We start from the raw sequence: 23,684 nt of genomic DNA on the forward strand, positions 1-23,684 counted from the left end.
AGGTGATTATAGGAGTGGCATCTTAAGCCAACTTAATGAACAGATAATTTAAAGGGACAACAAGTGCTTGCTCAATAGCTCTGCTTGCAGGCCAAACCCTGGAAACCCTTTCCACCAAGCTGGCTGGTCCAAAACTGCTCTCACACAGAAATACCTGGCTGCATTGGTACTGTAGGTATGCACATGCAAGTGTGCTTCTGGTGATGACGGCGATGATCAACCACTCTTCCCTGCTCAGTCCATGCCAGCTTCCCTCTGAGATGTACCCAGGGAGAAGCAGGTGACTAGGAAGACCTGACTTAGAGCTTATGCTTCTTTATACACCTCCTCTTATTCCACATAACATGGTGGAGGTTTTTTTTTTTTAATGGATTTGTCACTTAATGAATAATTTCTGAAACAATTAGATAACAACTCAATAAATGGCTTTGTCAATTTTCTGTAATGGAAAGCCAAATTATCAGGTGAGAAAATGCAAAATCTTTCTTTGCATGACATCATAGAGAGGTTTTAAAAATAACTGCAAATTTACAAAAAAAAATTTGAGGACTCTAAGTTTGAAAAATCAATAGGAATTCATCAAAACCAATTTTCCTGGAAACTTGAAGTCATACACTTGGCTTTATTTAATGTGAGGATGTTAATGAAAACTTTGTTTTTAGAATGTGATCCTAGTATTTAAGCTAAAGTGGATATATTACCTTAATGTGTGTGTGTGTGTGTGTGTGTGTGTGTGTGTATATATACATTTTAGTATTAAAGATACATATGTATATAGTTAAAATATATGCATTCATATTGATAAATTTAAATATATTTGTATATAATAAAATAAATTCTAATAATATATAAGTTCTGTGTGTGTATATATACATATGTATCATTAAATTTCATCATGTTTCATCTTGATTTCTCATTAACTATAAATCTGTTCTTTCAAAAAAGTTTTTAGCTATTAAAATATTTTGAAATTTTTGAGTCCATTTATTTTGTATTAAAAATCTTGATCTTATAATTAAATATCACAATAATGGTAGCATACGTGATGCCAAATTACTGCAAATTTGTGCTATTCCCTGCCAGTGTCTTAATGAAGTGCAGAAATGAAAGAGAGACAACACAACAATTTCTGTTTTCTCCACTCCTAACTCCATGGACACTGACAATTCTCAGGTATAAGGAGGTAACATTTGCCATGGGAGTTACATGGAAACTTCATGAATTAATTCCTCTGTACATTAGATTTATGTTAATAAGGACATGCAGAGCCAGGCAATGTGGTGCATGCCTGTAATCCCAGCGGCTCGAGAGGCTAAGACAGGAGAATCATGAGTTCAAAGCCAGTCTCAGGAATAGAAAGGTGCTAAGCAACTCAGTAAGACCTTATCTTTATGTAAAAGTACCAAATATGGCTGTGGATGTGGCTCAGTAGTTTAGTGTCCTTGAGTTCAATGCCTGGTACTAAAAAAAGAAGAAAAAAAAGGACATGTGGAGTTGATTTATCCATGAATAAGAAGGATTATTTCATAGAATTGAAAATGAGTCTTGCTATTTGTTTTTTTTTTCTTAAATCCACCTTTTTTAAGCCTGTTATAAACAATGGTGCTAGTAATATATACTAAGCATCTACTATGAGTCACATTTGTGCTAAATACTTTTCTAAGATCTGTCCTGCAAAGGAGAGATTACCCCCATTTAAAGGTGGTCAATAGGGTTCCTGGAGTTAATCACAAGCCTTGCTTCAGGAAGAGTAGCAGGGCTGTAATTTCAATTGGAGGCAGTTGAACTTCTAGCCTTTGTCCCGGGCTACACAAGACACAATCATAATAAACAAGACAGTTCCTTACTTGCAAATACAGATATGCCAGCAACCTTACTTTAAAACATAATAACCACAATTCTTGGACACAATCATAATTTTTTTCTTCCTCTAATCAGTATAACCCCTGATAAAGGAACATATTAAGTGTTTGTTGATTGTATTGCTCTGGTGTTTAATGACTTATGTGATTTTCTCATTTAAACAAGAAAACAGTAGACAGAATAAATTAATGCGTTTTGGCATAATTGGATACTACTTATGCTTGTTGGACTCATAAGCATAGCAGATTCTGAATTATTTTCAGTTTGAACTACCTTTGTTTATTCAACAATAAATACAGTGCTCTTGGTAACCTGTGACTGTACCCCAGGGATTTAGATAAGAAGATGATGGGGAAGGGAGGATTTTTTTATTCAAACCAGAGCAGGATTATATCGTTTCATTTGAAACTCTTTTAATTTAAGTGTACTTAATAAAACTCTCCTTTATGAGCGGATTTGGAGCATGAACTTTGGATTTAGGCAAATCTGAGTTTGAATCTCTGCTTTGTACTAATCATATCGCTCCAAGCAGCATTTTGTATATCTGATTCTTAGAGTTCACATCTGTACAATGTTTATAAAAGCTCCAACAGAGTACTATAAAAATTCATCGAGGTGATCTATGTAGACTTCCAATGTCCCTAATATATAAGAAGTACTCAAATGAAAAGCATTTGAATCTCAACTTGAAATAAAGAATGAATGCTGACCAAGACTGTGTCAGAATCCCAAAAGGCAACTTTCTTCCCTTAAATGTAAGATGTCAAGTACCTTAAAACTAACACAGCTTATGTTCTAAGGTATATTTTGCTAGGCCAGTGACATTTGCAAATTCCAGAGGCTATGGCCTGCAGGTACCTGCTGGTAAAAGAAGCGGGTAGGGCCCTTATGAATAGATGAGCACTTCCTTGTTGGGGTGGTGCTGCTTTTCTTGCTCCCAGGATGGATGAAACATCTGCCATTCTGTGGGTGGACAGGAGTTACTAAGTAACATGCCAGGAAATGTAAGTGGGTTTGGAAACAAGGTAACCCACCTGGAGGGCCAGGAATTTAACAATGAGCAGATTTGAAGCTTCTGGCATTTTGTTTAAATCAGTTCTCAGGAAAATCATTTGAGCATAGCTTTACAATGAGAGCTGGGGACTTGGTTGAGGAAAGGATGTTATGTTGGGCATCTTGCTGGAGGCCTAGAATCTGAGGAATCGTTTATCAACATCCCTTCTTGAAACACTAGGTAACAGCAGAGCTGTTGTGCATTTATTTCAGAATGGACTGGCTAGGTGGTCAAAAGAAGTGACTCAAAATAATGATATTTTTGACTGATTTCTGGAAGCACAAGGCTCTTTGCAATTTGTTTCCCTGTGGACACAGATTCCTTCTCTTTTCACCAAAGATATCATCTAACAAAGATTCCCATAGAAGGAAACATGTTGTTACTCAAAGGCTTAGGAAGCACCAGGTTTTAGACCAAACTGTAGATGATAGATATTCTCCCCCGCCCCCTTAACCCCCACCAGAGAAAGGCTAGGTAGCAAGGAGAAACCAGTGAAGAACAGATTGTGGACCTAGATGGGAACAGGAATGAGGTCTAAGAAAGATCTTAAATTGTTAAAGGCACCTACTTCAAACTCATCCCTATTTGATGAAACTTAAAGAACCCTCTATGAGAGGTATGAGAAACAAGTGATACAGGATTTGAAAAAAGAAGATGTACCCCAATCCCCTTTTTTATTTTCAAAGTCACCACATCTCTCTGAGCCTCTAATACTGAATCTTATTCAAATGAACAAATTCATTGGAAGTACATAGCTTTTACTCAGTAAATGCTGGTTTTTAATAATTAAAAGCCATGTCATTTTCAATGAACCGTAGATATTGTGACAAGTCTTAAAATTGAGTGGTGGAAAAAGGACATATAACATCATTTAACTGCCCAGGAATTAATAGAAATGCCATCAAATTGACTGAAACACAGGATGTAATGTATTGGGGACATAAGATATCAGTCAATAGATTTATTGACTGGTGAATCTTCTGAGTTTACTCAGCAAAATACCATGCTCCTACCTATCCTTCTAGTGTAACTAGTAATAGAGCCATTTTTTTTTTGCTTTCAAAAATGTGTTGATTTTTATAATAAATTATGTGATCAATGTCCTGCTAGGGGCAATCAATTCAGAGTGAGAAAATTATAATTAACTCAGCAAGAAAACAAATTAAGGAAAACCATTACCTTTTGAATATGTGTGACTTGAGGATGGGTAATGATATTTGTTGATGCTGGATGTTCCTTAACTGATGTTAACTCAGAAGATGGTGAGTATTCTTCAAGTTTAAAGTTTAAGCATGCTGTAGATGACACTTTGGTTGTAAGCCTCGGATAATTGTACAAGTTCATGGTCTTTAGGAATTTAGATGACTTAGAGTTTGCAATAATGTTGTAAATAAAGAAACCCTAATATCTAAGTAATTCCTTGCAGAAGGCTTGTGAAGATAAACAATCAGGGGCTTACCTGCCTCAAGAAAATTTTATCAAAGACACATTAGTCTATTTCGAGGACAGATAGTCTATAATGTAAAGCAGAAAACAATAGAAGATTCACAAAGTCACTCTTATTCAATGGAAGTCTAGTTAGAAACTATAAGATCAAACTCTTTTTCTTTTAGTCACTTTTGAACTTATGCACGGATAGAATTGCTAAGGTAAATTGAAGAGTGCTCTTATAAAATTCACATGCACCTGAAACTTCAGTGATGCTCTTTGGAAATAGGAGTTTGTTGATGTGATTAGTTAATCATAAGGTGAACTCACTCTGGAATTAGAGCAGGCTCTAAATCCCATCACTGATGTCTGTATCAAAAGTGGTTATGATGCAGACTCACAGAGGAAAGATCATATTTAAAAAAAGAGGCAAAGATTGGAGTAAAGTGTCTACAAGCCAAGGAACCCCCAAAAGTGCTGGGTGCCATGGAATCTAGGAAGAGGCGAGGACAGATTGATAACCTGAACTTTAAGAAAGCCCCTGGCTCTCCTAGTGCTTCAATTTTGTATTCCTGACCTCCAGAATTAGGAAATTTTTTTTTTTATTTGAAGGCATCCAGCTTGTGGTAATTTGTTATGACAACCCTAGGAAGCTAATACATTGTGTATTTATCATTTTGTGGCATCTGCTATGACTTCACACATGACTCTGAGCTTCTCTGCTGGATTGTGGGTAGCAGTCCAAATACAATTCCTCCAGGGCACCCAGCACAGTGAGGGACACTGCTGGTCCATTATACCTACAATTGGATGAGCATTTTTATGGTTCTTCATCTTTAAGATTTTGCTTTTGGTGACACCTTTGTCTAGAGTTCTCCTTCAATCTCCCTATTCTTCTCCAACACACACACACACACACACACACACACACACACACACACACACATCTCCACTTTTGGAAATTCTCTCTCTTCTTTTAAGATCCAGGTTTATCCAATCCCAGGTCCACAACCACATTCTACAAACTCAATTACATCAAGTAGAAGTGATCTCTTGCACATCTCTGCCCCCTTTCCATTTCATATTGGCCCATCTGCTAGGACTTGGAGAAATTCTTCACTGTGTTTTGTTATAATCCCTCCAAACGTTGCTCCATGCGAACCAATCTTGACCATGAAACTAAACAGAGTGATCTTGAAAAATCCAGCCCAATCTCATTTTTATTTCCATTTCTCTACTTTGCCTGGTACAAAGTAAATGTTCAATAGTAATTTGTTGACTATTTGCCCTGGCTGTCTCATTCCACAGTGATAAAACTGAAATGTTCTCTAAAATTACTTTTCCATCATTATAAATTTGACTTGAAAGCCATGCAATTGATGCATTTGCTGGGGATTATCTTTTGCCCATAGCTCATTAAAGCTGCCCTCATATAGCACAAATATTCATAGGAACAGAGAAATGTTAGCCCCCCCAAGTGAGAAAGTGGCCCATACAAACGGCTGGCTGTAAGACAATACCTCGAGAAATACAGATCATGAGATGACTCTGCTGGGTTGTTACAGACTCAGGGTACAGGCAGTGAATGAGCTGACTTTGAGAAGGCAGTCGCCAGTCATCAGGGAAAAAAGAGGGTGCATTCCTCATTAATTTCTTCCGAGAGAACAATTTTCAAGGATTGCCAACATAATATTGCCCCTAGAATGTGCTCTGTAAATTACCAAAGATTATCAAACAAGCATTTCAAAACAATAATTGTTGAAATGATGATTCAGTGGAAGAAATCAAGACTGTGAATATGTGGCATAAAAAGGTGACAAAGTTGCTTTTGAGCAAAAGGGGCAAATATGAAACCACATTATCATGCTTCATTGGGTATTTTAGCCAGAAAGTACCTTCTCTCACCCTTTATATTTAGAGAATATGAAAAAAAATGTGCATATTTAAAAGCACAAGTTCAAACTGGGGCCATCTGTGCACTGTGTTACAAGAAGAAATTAGACCTCTGGTTGAAATCCAATACTTCTGGAGAATATGGGTTTGTGACAGTGCTGTAATGGTGTTTCACTTAAAAGAAATCCAGTAGGGCTCAGGATATAGCTCATTGTTAGAGCACTTACCTAGCATGCATGAGGCCCTGGGTTCCATCTCCAGCACAAGAAGGAAGGGATGCAGGTAGACAGACAAACAGTAAGTAAGCAATCCACTAGACAAAATGCAACATTTTTGCAGAGAACATTTCATTGCACTTGCCTTTAAAGACTCACATAACTTCCTACAATACTATAAACATGTATCAGTGGTCATACAACATTTTAAATGATTTCATTATTCAAACAGTTTTAATAATTTTAAAAATAATTTTAAATGCATATATCATTATCTAATAATACTCTCAAATATCATAGCTTAATATGCTTTAAGAAGGAAACATTTTGGATGAGACAAGTAAGTTCTTAGCTGTAAAAGTAAAGGTTAACTCATTCTCAGACAGAGAAAAAAGCTATTTACTTAATCCCAATGCAAAAAACATAGAATTCTTTGCCTGAAGATTTTGTTTCAGGTAATATATTACATATCATACATGTGAATTAATGCACAGACTCACACACACACACACACACACACACACACATAAATGGAATAGAATTTTCATATTGTAAATGACTTTTACAAATGACTATATTTACCAAAGAATTACTCCCTTTCATTGTGTCATTTTGAAAATATTGTTAGAGTTAAAGTTCTATCTTAATACTTATTTTTTTTCCTGTGATAACATCTCAAATCATAATAAAATCAGCAAGGGCAAAATGTTCAATGTATCAGAAATATCTTTATGGCAATTTACAAATGAAATAATTATTATGAATAGTAATGCACAACAATACTAAGATCCATAGGGCATATTCATCTGATGAGTCAGTTCATCCAATAACTGACAAGATGGTGAGATTCCTATGTTGGGACTCATTAAAATATAGAGGCCTGTAAAATACAGATATTCTCCCTGCATAAAACCTTTCAGTGCATTCCTCCCCACTCAAACTTCCAACAGTCTTTACTGCCAAAAACATTAATCATCTTCATATTCTTCCTCATGAAAAGGACATATCATAGGATGGTATTAATCTTTGTTGACTCTCTCCCCTCAAAACAGTGATTTTTTTAAAGGAGACAGGAACTATACTTTATGTAAAAATAGCAATAATCATTAATGATAATGATGCTAAAAAGTAGTCACAGCAGTGGCAATAACATTTTTAGATCTCCTGACCCCAGCTCCATACAGCAATCCACCTCATTAACTTCTGAGCTCCCAGAATCCAGGTAGATGGCGGAAGGAAGCCTCCTCTTCAGGAGGTATTTCACCAGCAGGTTACCTGCCACAGTTTTTGCCTTGTAGCCAGGTTATTCTATACTTGGGAGCAATAGGCAAGATGCTATTTCTGCAGTGGCAAATCCTTTCTTTTTCCCTTGGTTTTCAAAAGCTGAGTCTGATCAGGTACTAGTCCTCATGCGCTTGAATAAAGAAAACCTGTTGCCTGTGTAGCTGGAGGGTTCCAGGGTCAACCCAAGCAGGAAAGTGACAGGAAAACATTGATAGATTGGAAAAGACAGCTATTAATTTTATTATGATTGTTGTGGCTGCTTTTTAGTTATTTATAACCTACCTAGATCTAAGAAGTGAGATTTTTTTTTCAAAAGATATATAATAAAAAGTACAAAAGAAATCAATGAATAAATAGTGGAAAAGATGAAACCACTAATCATAAATAAAATAAATCCAGTATGATGCTAATATTACAAATAAAATTGAGCATATAGCAAGTTTTCCTATGACAAGTATCACCTCTGCTAATATTGCTATTGCATATGAAAGACAAACACTTTGCAAATGAAAGACATGAAAATAGAAATATTAGGAATTTATTCCCCATTCCTCTTTTACTTGCAAATTACACTCAGATTTTCAAACTGGCTAGTTTGAAAAGAGATCAGGTTTTTACTTTCTCTTTTGTAGTACATATTTTTATTTTACACTCTAAAAGTGGACTATATTTAAATTTTATAAATTCCCACTTATTTTGAAATATGAATGCCACTAAACCTGGAATAAAAATTTGTTCAGTTTTCCAATATGACAGGCAAATTACTAAATGAAAATAAGAATTTAGAGTATACTTTAATTTTGTACTCTTTAAACACAGAAGCAAGTTATTTAAGCACGAACTTTATTGATGAAACTAGTTTTTTTTATTTGATGAAACAGATATTTGCAAAAGTATTCCAGGAGGGGAAGTGTTGCTTTATCATTCAATAAATGGGCTAGAATGCCCACACCAAGAAGCAGGAGACAGAGGAAGCTTGCAGAAAACCATGGGTCCTGTGAGATTAAGCTGTCCTTCAACAGATTTGACCTGAATAGAAGCTCTTATTTTAAAATATGCAGAATGTGAACTATAAGTATTTATCTCATTCAGTACTACTGGATATGTGTTAAAAGGTCTCTATGGAAAAATCCAAGGACCACTCCATTATTTCTTACAAAAAGTAAAATAAAATAAATGGCTTCATGATCAACTTATCTTGGTGACCCTGGCACATTTTTCAAAGATCATTTAAGACATGGAGGCCCATTTCTCTATAATTACACTCTTTGTAAGTGAAAAATGTATCCAAAACCCTTATGATGATACTAGAAAGACTATGAGTTGTATCAACATAAAGCTCTGGCTTTGAATCCCAGTTCCATCACCAATGAGTACTCTGTGCCCATACCCTAGTGAAACATAAATTATAATGAAATAATAATAATAATAAAATAATAATAAAATATAAATAATATGAAATATAAGTAATAATGCTCTCCTTTTGGATTATTGAAGAACTTTAGTAAATTATAAAATGTTTTTCACACAATGGGTGATAAGCAAACTCTTAACATTACTAACTACTGTTCCTTTCATGAACTCATGTTGCCATACACAAGAAGATGTTTTCAATTCCTAGATGCCTCAGCAATGGAAACTTGGGGACTATCTGGACATTCAAATGATAGTCATTGATTAAAAAAAAAAAAAAAAAAAAAAAAAAAAAAAAAAAAAAACAAAAAAAAACTTCTGAGTTGATTAAAAAAAGAGTTCATTTTAATTATGTAAATTGTTGAGCCTCGTATAGGTAACAAGAATAATCAGACCCTTCTTATGAAAAAACACAGAAAGAGTCCTCTAGTAAAAAAGTCTTCCAAGTAAATGCAGTGATGCTCAAATCTACAGGCTCACACATGGCCAATAACAGGATCACATTCCAAGACTCCAGAATGATGCCTATTGGCCCTTCCAAAACACATGGTATGAAAAGCAAAGAGTTAGTCCAGTCAGAATTCTTGGGGGACACTCTACAATCAGATATCTGAGAGATGCCATATCAACACCAAGGACAAAAAGACCAGTTAAATTTGAGTTGTCAATTAGAGAGCTCAGGCTTGTGTGGGTTTGACTAGAATGAGACCATATCTTGTCCAATGTAGGAAGATGCTGGCTCATCACCCCCAACCATCCCTAGTGGTTTTGTGAACTTACTCAAGAACCAGAGAACAGACAGACAAGCCAAAGGCCATCCTAGGCACCCCTGCATTTTTACCTGCATTATTTGTTACACTAGAATCCTTCTCTAAAGTTATGGGTGTCTGTGTTTTAACTGTGTGCAAGGCTAGGCACACAGTCAGAATACACAGCTGGCTGAATTTGTACCTGATGTCATTGGGTAGGAATCTGGGGGTTCACATCCGAACCCAAATGACTCTTCTCACCCATAAGTGATGTTGCTAGAAGACCCAGTGGGCCTTCTTGCTTAATGTGCTTGAGTTGGGCACATGCCAATTCACCATTTGGGGAATGTATGTTTTCAGACAAAGTCTGTGATGAATACCATTCAGCATCTCACAGTTTGAGCCACAAAGCCATCCCTTCCCAACCTAGGCAAAGAAAGGGTCATAAATAAAGCTCCCACTGTGCATAGCTTCGCCATCTGGAATCCCTTAAGTGAGAATGGTATCTTTCCAGTGCAGCTCATCAATGCTCATTTGCCTCATCCCTTAGTGTCAATTCCACCTTCTGCCTCTATTAAAGTCCAAATGAATGGCAGGACACCTCTGCACACTCTGATTATGGTGATAATGGCCTGCTGGCTACACTAATGGGGTCATTATCCCCCCCCCCTCATGTTTACCGGTTGCAAATCACCACTAGAACATCATTGCTTCTGTCCTAATCGATCACTACCCTTCACACCAGCCATTCTTAGAACCCAAGAAATTGTATTTAAAAAGGGGCCTTTGTGCCTGTACTTTCTGGAAGCATTCTAAGATAAAAGAATAAAGGTACGAAGGGCAACACGCCTGAGAGAGATTATAGCAAGACGGAGAAGAGAGAGGCCCTCTGGCAAGGTTTTGCAACACAGCAAATGAAACTAATTCATGGGTAAAGTATCCTGACATGAAACTGGAGCTTTTGCAGTGTGTGTATACACTCTGGCTTATCTAGGTGACAGAGGGCTGGTCTGGGAGCTGGGGACCTGTCGTCTGCTCCAGCAGTCCTGGCTGGACTGCACAAAATTAATGGGCCTTCACGTTTCCATTTGCAGCATGAGAATGGTAAAGAGAACAGAGTCAGTCAGTGAGGTTTTGGGTCAGTGCAAAGTCAAACATCCAAGCCAATGTTCCAGTAGCCACAAGCAGATAAACCACAAAGTCCCAAATGTGACCTGTGCGGACAGACTTCTCCTGCTCTCACTACACAGCTTCTGCTTAAGAGTCCCCCCCCCTCTGGGGCCACACAGTTATGCTTCAACCCTTACTAGGTGGGTGACTTTCAGAAAATTGCTTAATCTCCCCAAAACAGTTTCCTCACCTGTAAGAAGAAACCAACAGAATTATTGACCCCATAAAATTAATACTTTAAGTCTTATTCCCTGATCCTTGTACATAATAAGGACCCAACCAATGGCCATTGATAATTTTATCCAAGTACATAGAAGTGACAGAAGTTTGAGGATGACAATTCACATTATCATGGGTACAAACCATTTGAGTTCTCCAGTCTATATGACTAGAAAATGCCATTTTGAAGCACCAAATTTTTTTTTTTTAAAGAGAGAGTGAGAGAGGAGAGAGAGAGAGAGAGAGAGAGAGAGAGAGAGAGAGAGAGAGAGAGGGAGAGAGGGAGGGAGAGAGAGAGAGAGAATTTTTAATATTTATTTTTTAGTTCTCGGCAGACACAACATCTTTGTTGGTATGTGGTGCTGAGGATCGAACCCGGGCCGCACGCATGCCAGGCGAGCGCGCTACCGCTTGAGCCACATCCCCAGCCCCCTGAAGCACCAAATTGATATTTTATTAAACTAGATGAATGAAATAAACTACCTGGCATTTGTGACTACAATATCAGTTACTTTGCAGACTTCAGAAATTGATTTGCCTGGATTAGGCTCTGTAAGAGAGTTAAATTTCACCTTCAAAAGAAAAAAAAAGTTGGGCACCCCTCAGAATGATTTATGAATGGTCCTCTGATGCATAAAATCTTTAGTACATTTGTCAAAAGATCTTCCGGTATGTGTCTTGTGTAGGAGTTGGTTGCAGTAACCCTCTCAGCCTCCCATGCAGGCTGAATTTTACTGAAACTTTCTCTTGACAGGTCTTGGGATGATCATATTTGACTGATGTGCTGGTATTCTTCCTTTAACTCCTGCACTATGAACTTTATATCATGTTTTACTTCGCTGCATATTAATGCCTGGATCTTCATGTGTAGATGAAGTGAAGCCATAAAACTCAGCCCCGTCAGCCAATTAGGATTCATCTGACAAGCAACACTTTGTCTTTTGTTTGCTAACCCAGGAATGGTGAAAAGACAGCATCGTGTTTTCCTTTCCCAAAATACACCCCCATAGAATAGAAATTACATACACTTTTGCTGTCTTAAGCATAATATGGATTTATTATATGGAGAAGATAGATGAGAGGTTTTTTTTTAAACATGAGCCAAAGGCCTTAAAATTATTTACTGTCCTCATTATCATTAGGAAGCAGGCGTTATCAGATCTATCTCCCCAGTTTTTTATGGTAGAACACTATTTTAAGATTCATAATTTTTAAGCATTGCTTGCTCCTGCATGGAATATGCACGCTATGCAGAGAAGAATAATGTCTGACGGAGGCTCAACTGCCATCCCAAAAGCATATTTGGAAAGTTGAGAAAAGGTTTTCTAACAGTACACAAAAATTGGGTCCTGAACAAAGTGGATTTTGGGAAGGGAATGACTTCTGAATTTACATAGTATGAACATCTAAAGCAAAAAATTCAAATCCTCACCTTTGGGGTCATGGTGATTAATTTCCATTCCAAATGTAACTCTTCTTATAGGCAAGAAATCCAGTAATTATTCCCCTGTGACCAACAACCCTGTGAGCTGTTGGCAGAATTAATAAAGCTGTCAGGATTTCTTTGGGATATTGCACGTCTCCCTCTATGTCATTTAATTGTGAAGTGTAAATATGCATATGGCACTTCAAGAAGGCTAAATATATTAGTCTTTAGGGTTTCAGCTCCTGTTTCTGTACTCATTTATCAATTTTGATTAAATTAGGGGAGAGCACTTTGATACAAAAATATATAAAATTTATGCAGTTTTCTAGGAGAAAGACTTGCATTGTTTATACAGCACAAGTATCCAGGGAGAAATATATATTTTTCTAATATGCAACTTTGGATAATATAAAATGTTCTGTATATAAGATTACATTCACAGCTTGGGAGAATTTGAGGAAAATGCTCCTGTTTAGCAAACTGTTTTCAGGAAGTAGAAGACCCATGAGCAGAGGGAAAACAACACAACTCCTAGTTTTGAATACTTTAAAATATACAACTTTTATGACTGACTCCCAATCCAAGTGAGACCTGTCAGGGAGAGTTTGGGTAGGTGAGGGAGAGGTGTGTAGATTGAATGAGAAAGCTTCTGGTGATATAAAATCGGGCTGGATTCTACAGTATGTGTTGCGTGATTGTAATTGAATATTATTAAAACCCAACTGCTGTGAGTTTTTGTTCTGTTTTTCTTCCCTTCTTATATCAATCTAGTATAGAAAGTTCATAAGTTTTATTTACTAACCAGTTAGTCTCTGTCATTCTGGATATTATAACTTTTAATGCAAGTAAATGATAGGTATAATCACATCTATTTTATATATAAAAGGATTATGATTTGCAGAGATTTAGGAAACTACTCTAAAACCCAAGGTGAGGCAGGACTCTCCTGGCAAAGATAGCTCCTGGGATACAATTATTAATGATTGATACAACATTTGTGGACCTAGAAGACATCAAGCTAAGATAAATAAGCCAGACATAAAAAGATATATGACTTATGATCTCATTTATATGTTTAATCTGAAAAAAAAATCCTGACCACATAGGATACAGTAGAATAGTAGTTACAGGAGACTGGGGAGGCCTTCTCAGACCCAAGATTGGGGTGATGGGAGATGTGGGTCAATGGGTATAAAGTGTCAAGTAGGTAAGAGAAATTTGGGCTGGTTTCTTATTTCACAGTAAGGTGACAATAGTAAACAAGAAGAGACTGCATATTCCAAAATAGCCAGAAGAAAGGTTTTCTTTTACCACAGGAAAATAATAAATATAAAGAACAATTGATATGCTAATTAACCTGGATTGATGATGACATAAACATATCTTGAATATTCACATTGTACCTTAAATATACATAATTATTGTGTGACAATGAAACAATTTTACTATTACTATTGAATGATAAAATAAGAAATGAAGGTTCATGTGATACAAACATGTCCTTCTAACCCCTGACACCATACCTCACATCATGAAGGGTTCAGCTCACATTGGGAACATGCCATCTTTCCCCACATTGCTTATGCCCCAATCCCCGGGAGCCCATACTAGTCTTATGTCCTGGTCTCTGGTAGAGGCCTTCACAGACCCAAGATTGGGCTGGGGGCCATTTGGCCAGGTCTGGCCAGCTGCAAGAGACTCTTGGCTAGAATGAGGGAGTAAGACAGGATGCCTGGTGGGAGGGCAGTGTCTAAGCACACTCATCACCTGCCAGGCCCCAGGGTACCCATTGCTGGTGAAACCCCAGGAAAAGAGGACAGAAGAAGGGCTCTTATAGAGCACAGAACCCAGGAGAGGAGCCTATCTTACTCTGATCTAAGAGGCTATTTGGCCGGGAAATAGGGAATTCCAAACAAGACCATGCACTCAAAAGCTGCATTTTATTCACTTTACTGGCTGACTCACTAGTGTTTTCAATGAAAAATAAGGAAAAATGAATATGTCACTATAGATACCTGACTTTCTCAGGAATTCTTTGCATAGGGATAAAATAAAAGATTCTGGGAGTCAACCCTCAGTAGAGTCTCCTCAGGTACCTTAGTGCCCTTAAGAAGGGCCACAGGTCCCCCAATCAGGGTCCCCATTTAGCTGAGCAAGGTTTTTTTTTTTTTCTTTGGGATCTCCTTGAATTGGGCTTCACAGGCTCTCCAGGACCACTTATCTGCTAGTAATGCCTAAGATAAGACCAGCAGGGCTCTGCTGATGTCCCAGTGGTGCTTCCAGTGAGTGACAGGAGCTTTGGGCAGCTTTCTGTGTGTGATAACCATGAAAGAGAGGCCACTATCAGGACCAGGGGAAGGGATTTTTTTTTTTTTTTTGCAGTAGTCTGAACACGCAAAGTGATAAGAAAGGAAGACCTCTGCAGACTGACCCCAAAAGCTAACACAAGCTGAACCAAAGGGAACTACTAACATGAAAAGATAAGGCCCTTGCACGATGGGCAACTGGTTGCAATGATCCATACATTCTAGGGACAACTTTATTTCATAGTCTGCAAGCAAGCAAAAAATAAAAATAAAAATATGGACATTAAAAATTTTTTGAGCTTTCCTCTACTAAAATAGATCAACATATCAAATGTCTCAAGGTTTCCTGTATTAAAATAGGACAAAATATTAAGTTAAATTGAAATAAACCAAGGTGAACATTTGAGTCAATTGCTGGGTGAGAGAGAGAGTCTGATTATACAGACCATGTCTACGGGTATTAGGACAAACCTAGAGGAGGTGAGGAAGCAGACAGATGCTAAATTTTAAACACTTGTGCAAGTTGAAACAAGATGTCTTTAAATAGAGACATAGTAGTGACACTGTGTAAAGAGTCCCAAGTCACAGACTTATACCTCATTGGAGAGATTACAGTGAAGATAAAATGATAAAGGCAAAGCTAGTCCCAGGTCAGGGACTATCAGAGAGGAGAGTGCAGAACAAATAAACCCCTTCTACAGCTCTCTATCATGCAGGGTATTTGGGTTCTAGATATGTTGAAGGAAGGGGATGAGAATGTCTGAGTGTGAGATTTGGATATGCTTAAATTAAATGTATTCGTGTGTATTAATTTAAGACCAAGGCAAAATGTTACCACATTAAAATTCTCTATCAAAAGAGCAATGTCAGCTGGGTGTAGTGGTGCTAAGTTGTAATCCCAGTGACTCAGGAGGCTGAGGCAGGAGGATCACAAGTTCAAATCTAGCCTCATCAAGCCTTGTCTCTAAATAAAAGAAATATATATATATATATATATATATATATATATATATATAAATTGTATGAAATATATGTATTTATATATACACATATGTACATGTATATATATTATGAATAAATATATGTATATAAAGATCTGGGGATGTGGTTCAGTGCTTAAGTGCCCTGGGTTCAATCCCTGATGCAAAAAAAAAAAAAAAAAAATCCATGTCACCATGAAATGCCCTATTTATTCACATTCCAAATGCCACTGTGTTCACATCAAAATGACAGTATCAAAAGAACAGATCTGCTTCTCTTCCACCTAAATTATCTCACTATTAGAATTTGTGTACATTTATCACACTGCCTCCCCCTAGATTTGGTTTCAATGTTATGGTCATCAATTTCTCGAAAGAGTGCTTTCTCTCTGCTGGAATGTGGTAAGGATGGGTTATATTTATAAAGAGTTACTAAGCCAGGTATGGTGATACACACCTATATACCCAGTGACTAGTAAGGCTGAGGAAGGTGGAATGCAAATCCAAGGTCAGCCTTGGCCACATAGCAAGACTCTGTCCTAAAATAAAGAGCTAGGGATGTAGCTCAGTTGTAGAGCAATTACTTAGCATTCAAGAGATGCATGAAGCATTGGGTTCAATTGCTAAATCCACACCTATACCCCCACATACATATATACATATATATGTGTACATACACACATATATATATATATACATACACACACATATATATATGTGCACATATACATGTGTGTGTATGTGTGTATGCTTTTTTAATATTTATTTTTTAGTTGTAGTTGGGCACAATACCTTTATTTGGTGTATTTTTTTTTTTATGTGGTGCTGAGGATCAAACCCAGGACCGTTCATGTGCTAGGCGGACACTCTACTGCTCAACCACAACCCCAGCCCCATGTGTATGTTTTATATGGTGGAGGTGTACCTCATTGGTAGAGTGCCTACTCTTCCTTTCTATGCACAAGGCCCTGGATTTAATCCCAAGTATTGAAAAAAAATGATAAATAAATAAATAGGGAGTCACCATTCTAATCCTCAGAGTTGTTGGGTAGGGCCTGTCCCTATAGCTGTAAGTAACTTCCTGTGGTACTGTACAAATATAATTATTGAGTATTGCAATTTAAAAAAGGTTGGAAAATACTACCAGACAACTCTAGAAAAGAGAGAGATGAAAATTCTTTGAATAAATCAGAAAAATATTACAGAGGAGATAAATTTTAAGGTATATGTCCTTATAAGAACAAAACATTAAAATTAAAGAGGAAAGAGAATAGATTGCACAAGAGGAGATCCAGAAGACAACAGTGAGGTGGTGTGCAGGATGTAACAGAGCTGCTGATCATCTGGAGGGGCACATTTGGGATGGGAGACAGCAAGTTGAAGAGGTCCAGGGCAGGGTGTGCTGGAGGGCAAGAGGAGTAGATCTTGAAGCAAAGATGTGTCATGATGAGGGCGGGCCTTGGTGAAATGCATCTCTAACTGCATCAATACTGATGTTGGCAGAAGGACATGGAGTGAGGAAAGCCTGAGAAGGGTCCCTCTGAAACTACAAGTTTTTTTGGTTTTCTTTTGAAACTTTGGCATCAAAAAGATACATCTTTAGTTACTCACCTGCATCTCCAATTGATTTTATGTATTTCTAAATAAATAAAAAGTTTTCTGTTTGACAAATCTCTCTTGTGTTTTGTCGTTAGGTTTTAATTGCGTGTGCATGAGACATAGGCTTATTTTTTTTTTGTCCTTCACATTTGAGATTTTGCTATAGATAGCTATCATAAAAAATTAAGCAGAGAAATAATTTATTTCTGAGATATTTTTAGCTTTCCCAGTCCCTGATCTGGACTTCCAGTTTTCATTTATTTACTTTGTTCAGATAAGATGGATTGTTTTGTCTTATGAAGAAGATACTTTTCCTGGCAATAAACTACTTTTTCTTTTTACCAGACAAAGCACAACTTTTCATTTCTCTGGTTGTACACAATGCAGAATTTGTGCAATCATACATGTACATAAGGTAATGATGTCCATCTCATTCTACCATCTTTTAACTATGTTATCACTGTGGATTTAAATGGTCTTTAATGGGAACTAGCTATAGCATATATACACACCAGACATTTTATACAGAATGTGCTCACAGAAAAGGAACCTGAAACCTGAGAACCCCACAGAAACCATCTACTGTCTCCTCCACCTCTTCAGAGGACAGCAGAAAATTAACAGAGATAGCAAGTCAAATCCTAGAATTTGAGAGTCAGGATCATATAATACTACCTTTATCATTGCACAAAAGAGGAAGATGAAGTTGGCAAATTAAATAAACTTAAATGCAGCTTATTCATAATTCATTGGTTATGTGTCAATCAAATTACTTTAAGTTTTCAATTATTAAATGATATACTGTAAGTAAAACTATAGTCATGATATATTCAATAAATTGTACCCATTTATTATTATTATTATTATTATCACTATTATAATAAAAGTAAAATTGGAGCATACACCACAAAGATTATTAGGTTCTATTTGAATAAATAAAGGATTCAATGCACAAATCAGCTAAGAATTATACTTCTTAGTACAGACAAGCAAATACATGATCCAGTAAGTCATTTCCTTATGAATCTTAGCTCTTGAACTTTTTCTCCAGAGGCAAGTGCTAAAAAGTATAGAAAAAGTGATGATAGTGTTGATTCTGGTATTGCCTAGATAGAAAGTCCTTTCAATTTTCTGGCTAAGAGATTCTTGAATATTAAGTAAGAGATGGTTCTCAGCATACCTAGTATAGTGCCTCTCAAATATCAGATGTTCAGTAAGCATTGATCCTCTATTTTTAGTATCTCACCTGTAACATTACAATACCACCCAACTTGCCTACTTTTCAGGTTATTTTTGATTCAAAATATATAGTGGGTGATATTGCAAAAACCACTGCATGTAATGGTATGGATGTGGAATGTCTCCAAAAGTTCATGTGTTGAAAGTTTGGCCCCCAATGCAGCATGGCTCAGAGGTGTAGCTTATAAACAATGATTGAGTAATGAAGGTTCTGACCTCACCAGTGGATTAGTCTACACAGTGATGGCTAAATGGACTACTGGGAGGTAGGACCTAGTTGGAGAAAGTACGACACTGAGGACATGCCCTGGAAGGTTTCATCTGTTCCCAGGACCTTCCCCCCACCTCTCTCTCTCTCTCTCTCTTTCTCTCCTTGCTTTTGTGCTGCCATGAGCTGTTAGCTTTCTTTCTTTCTTCCCTCATAACCTTCTACCATAATTTTTCTTCAGTAAAGTCAGCCAACCATGAACTCAGACCTCTGAGACTCTAAGCCAAAATAAATGTTTCCTCCTCTAAATTGTTATCCGATATTAGGGTCACAGTGACAAAAAGCTAACTAACATTATGTGTGTGTGTGTGTGTGTGTGTGTGTGTGTGTGTGTGTGTGTGTTAAAATTAAAAGCAATTATCAAGATCACCATCCTGATATGGAATAATAGATGAGCAATGGAAAGCCTCCTAGCTGGAAGAAAGATAGACTTCCAAATCCCACCTTAATGAGTGCATGCTCTGTTTCCTTATTTACTCTGTCAGTGTTCATGGCTGATACTTGAAGAGTTCTCCTCAGTTGCTCTAATTGTTTTCTTTCCTTCAATCCCCTGACCATTCGAATTGCTGCCTAGAACAACCCAGATTTGTTTTCTCAAACAGAACAGGTATAAATTGTGCTTCCATGTTGAATGTTTGAAAAGGAACAAAGGGAATGGAGATTGCCCTTACCTCTTGCTGCCAGACTGTGAACCTTGGTTTCCTGAGTGTGACTAAGAGCCCAAGTGAACATTATGGTCTCCCAAAGAAGCCCAAAGGGAACTGAGTGGGGGGTGTTGTTCATGAAATCTCCCTCATAATAGAAAGTCTATGTTCTTTATAAATCATTTATCATTCCAGTAACTTTTAATATTATTTACAGAGCAACCCACAATAATATTACTTATGCAAATATTTTAGAAGTTGACACTGAAGCTCACAAAATGTAATTGATCAAGTGGGTATATTCAGTTAACAGCAAAAATGGTAGAGACACTCAAATCTGAGCAATATAGGCTGGCATTGGCCATTGTAAGACATGGACACCATGTTAAGTTATCTAGTTAAAAAAAAAACAAAAAGAAATTGTTGGCATTAATTTCATAATATATCTTATTTAATTTCATAATTTATCTTCCTTAAGTCAATATAATAAATAATGCAAAATTACTAATCAATTAAGTCTGTAAAGCTCAGTGTGTATGTTCAACAGAGTGCACATCTTGGTTTAGAATAGCCATGTACCAGGGGCTCAATAGCCACATTTGAGACAGCAACATTGTTAGTCATCTCTTTTTAAATACTTTCTACATAGAGCAACTAAGTTACATATGATAGTGATTCTCTAGTGTTGTGGATACTTGAAAGGGATCAGTAGTGACAGAACAGGAAAAGTCTTCCCTTTTCATATTTTCTCTATGTTTCCCCCAACATTGAGTGTCTAAATCTCATTATCAGAATATGAATAGTACCACCACTATTCTACATCACCTGGTACAATCAATTTTATAACAGTGGCTTGTAAACCACTGGTCCCAGGATGCTCACACTTGAACCTAAATTGCTACTTTGAAATACAGGACATATGTAGGTGCATGAACACACACACACACACACACACACACACACACACACACACACACAATCTCTAGCACTGGCAGAGAATCGGTCTTACAATCTATGTGGCTGCACTATCTCCTGGACATCAATGCCTCCTGTTGGTATATTTTTATCTATTTCTGACAAGCTATTTTTATCATCACCTAGGTCACTTTGCAATCTATGATTCTTCCTCCTTCAGCTGCCTTGCTTCTCAGTTCCTGCCTCTGTTACATTCTGAGAAAAGCTCCTCTTTACTCTGATTTTTCTGATATGATATCAGACAATAAGTCACTTGAATCATTAGATGATTCTTTGATTTTGCCCATGAACTCTAGGATTTTTGGCACCAGTTGCTTATTCCCTGGGTTTCAGACTCCCATGTCCTACATGATGTGATTGTCATTAGATCACTCCCAAGTGACCAGCCAGGGACTCTAGTCTTGCACTTGGTCATCAGGCTTTCTTTTTACTCACATTCCCCATATGATACATAGTTTGCTGTACATGACAAGCTCTTCTGCCAATGAACTGTCTAATGGCTGCCAAGTAAGAAGTAGTTTTGTTTGCATGATTTTGTTGTTGGTGATATTATTGTATTATTTTTGTTGTTTGCTTAATTCTATGTAATATAATTTGCCCCCAAATAAGGCTACTATACACATTCACCAAACTTCACACTGAAATACTCCGTACTTCTGAGAAATATTTGAAGAACCACAAATGCCATAGGTGTATGAACAAGTTCTTAAACAAAAATTTTCTGCATGAAATTAGAATTACTTTGTATGTGGTAGAATGCAGGTCTGAAGTTAGCAAGTATAGAGAATGTAGGAAATAAAGATGAAAGAAAATTATCATCCCTGAGGCCATCTAGAGCATATGCTCCTGTCACGAAATGATTTAAAAACAAAAGACCATGACAGACAAGATTTTTTCTCTGATTTTAACTTAAAGGAAGTATTGATGGTTCTCATTAAAAACCTAATCAAGAGGGGAAAAAGTGTATCAGTCTATCTTCTAGTTGGAGTTTATGAGTGATGGTTTGGACATGAGTTGACCTGAAAAAAAAAAAAAAAAAAAACCTGTGTTAGTGCAGGAATGTTCTGAGATGAAATGATTGGCTTGTGAGAGCTGTTACTGCATCAGTCCATCATAGTTTGAATGGACTGACTGGATGGTAACTGTAGGCAGTGGAGTGTGGCTAGAGGTGGTAAGTCACTGGGGATGTATGCTGGAAGGGTAATTCTTCCCTGGTGGCCCCTTCACCCATTTCTCTGCTTCCTGGTGGCCATGAGTCAGCATGCCCTTCTGCACTGATATTCAGAGCTTCACCTTAGGCTCAGAGCAATGGAGTTAGAACTGTAAGCCCAAATAATCTCTTCCTCCTCTGAGTTACTCTTATTAGGTATTTTTGGTCATAGTCACCCAAAATTAACTGGCACATTATGCAAATATCTTTTTTGATTTACTTAAGTTACTTCTGTATCTAAAAGATGTCGTAATATTAATCCATCAAAATCTGTATATGCTTAGATGATGGGTCAATCCAAAGAAAGGATATTTGAGCTCAAACTTCCAACATTTCAAATTCAGCGTCTAGGTAAAAGTTATTTTCTTACTTGGAGAATTTTAGTATTTAATCCTAAAGTTGATGATACTTAAATATGTGATGTGTACTTTTCCCCAGTATTCATCCCTGAGGGGACCATTAATTCTATTCTCCTATGGATCAATTGGGGAAAAATCTTAATTGGAGAATATATTTTGGGGGTATAAAACATTTAAGTTTAAGACAGTATGTATGTACATTTAAGTTTAAGGGAAAAAGCTCCGGAGTAGTAAACAAATTAACACCAAATCACAAGGAAAAGAATGAACCATACTACAGACTTCCAGTCTAAAAGCTTTTACTTTGGTAATGTCAAGAGGGGATGAAATTTGGATCCCATACCAAGAGCTCAAAGCTAAAGAAAGGGGACTCAGGAAATATTGGCATGCAAGACCACCTCTTTAGGAGTTGTGCCGGTGTCACAAATGGGAAGTTGAACTTAATGACCTTCAGAGACCCATTCTAGCCTTGAGATTTACACATCAACTGTTTCTATCCCACAACCACTTGTGAAATATAAATATTGCTTCACAAAATGTAACCAAGTACAGATTTTGTTTAAATATATCAGGAAGGGGAATGCCTGCTAGCAAGAAGTTTGTGTTTTGGCTAAGATTTGCTTTTCTGTAAGTAAACAACAATACAACCCACTTCAGAAAGTGGGATTGGCCTTGGCACAAAGTAGGGAAACTCAGGCCCTCTTTGTCTCTTGGTAAGAAATCTTTTATTGATTGCACTTGTCATGAGTAATCTGCAGCCAAAGGAAAGAAACCATCAGAGTCCTATAAACTGTAAGCACTAACATTATCAAAATGGCGATATTACCAAAAGTTCTCTATAGGTTTAATGCAATACCAATCAAAATCCCAACGGCATTTCTTGTAGAAATAGATAAAGCAATCGTGAAATTCATATGGAAAAATAAAAGACCCAGAATAGCAAAAGCAATTCTAAGCAGGAAGTGTGAATCAGGCGGTATAGCGATACCAGATTTCAAACTATATTACACAGCAATAGTGACAAAAACAGCATGATACTGGTACCAAAACAGGCGGGTGGACCAATGGTATAGAATAGAGGACACAGAGACTAATCCACAAAGTTACAACTATCTTATATTTGATAAAGGGGCTAAAAGCATGCAATGGAGGAAGGATAGCATCTTCAACAAATGGTGTTGGGAAAACTGGAAATCCATATGCAACAAAATGAAACTGAATCCCTTTCTCTCACCATGCACAAAAGTTAACTCAAAATGGATCAAGGAGCTTGATATCAAATCAGAGACTCTGCGTCTGATAGAAGAAAAACTTGACTCCGATCTACATATTGTGGGGTCGGGCTCCAAATTCCTTAATAGGACACCCATAGCACAAGAGTTAATAACAA

General features: G+C 37.0%; 1 protein-coding gene across 2 annotated transcripts in view; it reads left to right on the plus strand.

The window, feature by feature from the left end:
- Positions 1 to 23,684, plus strand: part of CNTNAP5 (contactin associated protein family member 5) — a gene marked incomplete at both ends in the record, with an annotated part of 785,818 nt that overhangs the window by 210,277 nt on the left and 551,857 nt on the right. The gene's annotated exons all lie outside the window — the stretch shown is intronic.

Source organism: Spermophilus citellus, assembly GCF_964194105.1.
Source record: "Spermophilus citellus genome assembly, chromosome: 11".
NCBI classification, from domain to species: domain Eukaryota; kingdom Metazoa; phylum Chordata; class Mammalia; order Rodentia; family Sciuridae; genus Spermophilus; species Spermophilus citellus.